This window comes from Sinocyclocheilus anshuiensis, unplaced genomic scaffold (genome assembly GCF_001515605.1).
Source record: "Sinocyclocheilus anshuiensis isolate Anshui unplaced genomic scaffold, SAMN03320099.WGS_v1.1 scaffold1393, whole genome shotgun sequence".
In the NCBI taxonomy this organism is placed as follows: Eukaryota; Metazoa; Chordata; class Actinopteri; order Cypriniformes; family Cyprinidae; genus Sinocyclocheilus; species Sinocyclocheilus anshuiensis.
In genome coordinates, this window is record NW_015548343.1 from 596,491 (window position 1) to 601,630 (window position 5,140).

The following is a 5,140-nucleotide window of genomic DNA, read 5'->3' on the forward strand; positions in this document are numbered from 1 at the left end:
TCCGCGTAACAATGATAGCCCAGGCCATACTTCTGAATAATCTGCCCAAGAGGCAGCATGTAAATACTAAATAGAACAGACCCCTGAGGGACACCCTGACATAAAGTTGCAGTCTGAGATCTATTAGTACCCAGGTAAACAAACTGAGAATGTTCTGAAAGATCAGATTTAAACCAGTTCAACACAGTTCCAGATAGACCAATCCATCTATGTAGTCTGTCCAGTAATATGCTATGACATATCGTATCAAATGCAGCACTAAGATCTAACAGAACCAAAATGCCACAAGCCCCAGAATCAGCTATAATAAGAAGGTCATTCAAGACTCTAACTAAAGCAGTCCCCGTGCTATGTCCAGACCTAAACCCAGATTGAAAAGTCTTTAGTAGGCTATTCATGTAAAGATGAGTTTGGAGTTGGCTAACAACCACCCGCTCAAGGACTTTTGCCAGGAATGATAAATTAGAAATTGGCCGATAGTTGGACATCTCAGCAATATCACTCCCAGGCTTTTTTAGAACCGGTGTAACTGCTGCCATTTTTAAAGCAGGAGAAACAATCCCTTCACTAAGTGAGACATTGACAATGGTGGTGATGTATTTTTCAATACAGTAGTAGGGAAAGGATCCAGTATACAAGTAGTTGAGTTCATTGACAAAAGTTTAGACATAAAATCAGAATCAACAACATTGAAACTTGAGAAAACATAGTCAGAGAGATTTGGAGGATGCAACTCAACAAATTCAGAAGCAAGATCACCGGCAATAGAATTATAGATATTCTCAATTTTAGATGAAAAGTAATTAAGAAACTCGTTACACTGCTCAGTCGTGGAACAGGTAATGTTACTAGGAGGTTTAATACGATTATTAACTGCTCTAAACAGAACTCTGGGATTAGAGTTGTCACTGCTAATAATTGTAGAATAATATGCCATTTTTGCAGTTTTGAGAGCATTGTGGTATTCAATCTGATGCTGATCAATCACTGATCTATGAACTGTTAAGACCGTTTTTTTTGTATCTCTGCTCTAACTGCCTGCCTTTAGCTTTCATACAACGTAACTCAGATGTATAACCAAGGAGATGATCTCTTGAAAGAAACAACACGTTTTTTCAGAGGGGCAACCTCATCCAGAATAGATGCGAAAGCAGCATTATATTGGTCAACCGAGGCCACAACCGGTAAGTCACCAATATTAAGACTACGATGGTCAAGATCAATATCACTAATTTTCCTAAAACTAATTTTCCTAATTTTCCAGTTTATGACAGAACTCTGCATGCACAGGAAAACCTATTGCTAATAAATGTGGCTTGTGAGAATGTTACTGTACTTATGGTGTAGATGCAGAATATAGAGACTAATAAATGTTATCTCATTCTGTATACAAATATTTTATATATTATATGTTTGTTTTTTTCTTTAATTACATAGCTTTTTATTTTTATTTGTTTCATATTTGCCGGTAGCGAAAATTATTTTCCTTAAATTTCTGTACATTTTCTCAAAAAGAAAAAAAAATCTGTAAACACAAAATCGAAATATTACTCATCATTTAACTGTCTATATTGTGTCCACCATGTTCTTTTTGTAAAAATCCCTGAAACATGTTTTATTCGATTTTGCGGTGTTTAACCCTGTGAGAAACCGTTTTTATTCAGTTAACACTTTGGAAGAAATTTAACAAATTAAACCAAATATAATTTTAGAATTTTTAGTAAAAAAAGCACTTTAATTTAAATAATTAACAATAAAATGTTCCTAACACGAAAATAGTCATGGGAGCTGGCATGGTGTTAAAAAACAAAAAAAAAAATTTTTTTTCAAAACAATACTTTAAAAACAACCAAAAGTGTATATCCAAGAATTGTTTAAAATTTGATATTATTCCTTTTCCTGTATATACTGTAATGCATCTAGATTACAGTTTTATGTTTTGAAGTTTTACAGGATTAAATTCTAAGACTTTATACAGTACTTACATCTGACTCTGTATGAATAATTGTGAGTCACAGATCTGAGTTCAGTTCAGTTCAGCTGATTTCATGATGTGGAATGAGTGACATGGCATGTACAACTGACAGCAGGGCGCTACCTTCTGGACTCTACCGCCTTTATCGGAGCTCAGCAACCCATTTATATACAGTGCTGATACCTTCTCAACACCTACAACAAAAGAGGACAAGAGAAAGGTAAGGGACTGGACAAAAAAACGCAAATGAATGTATACTTATGTTCTTTTCAGTTAAGTGAAAGCTAGTCAAAAATATTTATAGTGGTCTTTTTTTTTTTTTTGTAGAGCCTGCGCATAATCATGAAGACCTTTGTAGTGTTTGTTATTGCAGTTTTCACTGGTTAGTATTCACAGAATTTCACTCGTTAAAAACAAATTGTGTTTTAATGAAAATTGGAGGTGCTCAAAAAAAGAGAAAATGTTATGTTTTAAATCAGTTAATATAATTTAATTATGATGAATCCATTAGGTTGTCATGCCAATGTGATGTGGCAGGACCAGCCAGAGCCCAGTATGAATCTGGTGAAAAATTCATTCCGGAATTACGGGTCTCAGGCAACCCTCACAGCTGAGATCACACCGCAGATGATCCGAAACTCAGAACTGGGTCAAGAAATCAAGTAAGCATATAATAAATAAGATGATGACCTGATAAACCAGCTATAAAACAAATCATAAAACTTTTAAAAACACAAACATCCATCTCCGTTTCTCCTCAGTGACAGGATCTCCAAAAGCACAGATGCCATCAACAAATACACCTTGGCCATTCAAAGTCAAGTAACTCCAATGACTCGAGACCTGTTGGCCAAACTTTCCCAAGAGGCGGATCAGTTGAAACTGCATTTGGAACAGGAAATGACATCCATGTAGTCCCAGCTCAAGCCTTATGTTGAGGAGATCAGAGGTGACATTGAGGAGCAGGTTGAACAGCTGAAGAAGGATGTGGCCCCGTACGCAGAGACCCTGAACTCTGAAGCCCTGAGATCTACTCTGGTCCAGGGGGCCGAGGAGCTGAAGACCAAACTGGAGAGAAGTTTGATGGAGATGGGTCCTCAAACCGAGGAGCTGAAGCAGAAACTGGACCAGCACTTTTTAGACTTTCAGATGAGCTCTCCATTAGCCAAAAGCTTTCAGAGTCAGCTGGCCCAGAGAAGGCAAGAGCTTCAGAAGAATCTGGCTCTCTATTCAGAGGAGCTGAGCAAACTGGATCCATACGCCCAGGACCTGAAGGCCCAGTTAACAGCTCTCTGGGAGTCCTTTGCCAAGAACAAGCAGTCTTGAAAGACTGTAGAGACTTTTTGGAAATGCAAAAGGATGCGTCTGTTACCACTGGGGGTTTCAACCTAGTATATTTCTTTGTTGCTCATGTATGTTTTTCAAGAAATTGCTAAATAAAATAGCACAAACACTACATTTGATATCCACAATTTTTGTCAAATTTTTAATGCAGTGGTCCATATGCAAGATTTTAATTGCTGAAAAGAACTTGCAGGGTTTCAACTAACACTTCTTTGTTGCTTAAGAATGTATTTCAAAAAATGCTAAATATATCGCAAACACTGTTTAATATCTACAATTATTGTTTTTATTGAGGATAAAAAAAGTTTAACATCTCTAATTTCTAATGCTGTGGTCATACGCAAGATTTTAATTGCAGATATGTGTGTGAGGCTTCCGAACGTTTATTTAATTCTGGCACCCCTAGTATTACTTAAAGCTGGAATATACTTCACGACTCTTAAAATTGGAACAGAGGTGTAAAAACATTAGGAATCAACTTGGCATCATACACAACAAATTCACACAGAAACTTTCACCTTTTTTTTTTTTTGCTAAATGACATGACAAATGAAAACAAATAAGTCTGTTGCCATCATACAGTATGCTAGTTTCTGTGAACTCTGTTAGCTCCGACTGCCCAAAATCTGCAGACTGGCTCTGATTTTCCTCAACTAGCATCTACTTGTCCAGACTGCAAATAGGGGCAAAAATCTGTATAAAACTCATGTATCTATTCCAGTCTTCAGAGCCACAAATGTAGTGAACTTGGATAAGTACTTGCTAAAGTCAAGTTTCCTTTAAGTACTTTGAAAAATGTATCAAGCTGTCTTTGTATCAAATGTATCAAGCTTTATCTTTATTTGTTAGTCAGATAAAATAATTCAAACAAGGATTCGAATCCTGTTCATTCTGACAATAAAACACCGCAACACCCTGTCACCAGGCACCCAGCCGTTTTACTTCAGACTTTAAAGGGGTCATATGATGCGATTTCAAGTTTTCCTTTCTCTTTGGAGTGTTACAAGCTGATTGTGCATAGATAAGATCCCTGAAGTTGCAAAGACTAAAGTCTCAAAACCAAAGAGATATTCTTTATCAAAGTTAAGACTCTGCCACGCCCCCCTAAAACGGCTCGTTCTAACACGCCCCCACATATCTACCTCACTATGTGGAAAGATTTGCATAATGCCGCCCAAATGTTCACGCAAAGAAAGAAGGCGTGGTTTCAGTAACCGCAGTTAGTGTTGAAGCAGCCATGTCAGGGAGACGCTGTGTGTTTCTAGGCGAAAGCAAAAGCACTTTATTTGGCCTTCCGAAAGTAGATCTTTAAGATTACTTACAACAGAACAGCAATGATCTTTAAAAAAGCATCATATGACCCCTTTAAATTTAAGAGCATGTGGCCTTTGAATCCTTATTTTTTTTACCCACTTATTTGTACTATTTCAATTAAGATAAATAGCTTGGATAAAAGTGTGTCGGCATGCAACATACAGGGCTTGACATATCAGTTGTTGATTGTCTGTGACAAAAATTTAAAAAAAACCTGACTGACTGAAACATTTAAAGAGCAAATACAGTTGTGAAAACATATAATGTATCACTTGTTTTTCCATGATTATTTTTTTCAATTACAGGTGCATCTCAATAAATTAGAATGTCGTGGAAAAGTTCATTTATTTCAGTAATTCAACTCAAAGTGGGAAACTCTTGTATTAAATAAGCTAATCAACACCTGCAAAGGTTTCCTGAGCCTTCAACATGGTCTCTCAGTTTGGTTCACTAGGCTACACGCTACACAGGAAGACTGCTGATCTGACAGTTGTCCAGAAGACAATC

At 36.8% G+C, this 5,140-nt stretch overlaps 1 pseudogene; it reads left to right on the forward strand.

Annotated features, from left to right (window-relative positions):
- LOC107656593 (apolipoprotein A-IV-like) lies at nt 1-3,426 on the forward strand (annotated as a pseudogene).
- Nucleotides 3,427-5,140: the final 1,714 nt, after the last annotated feature.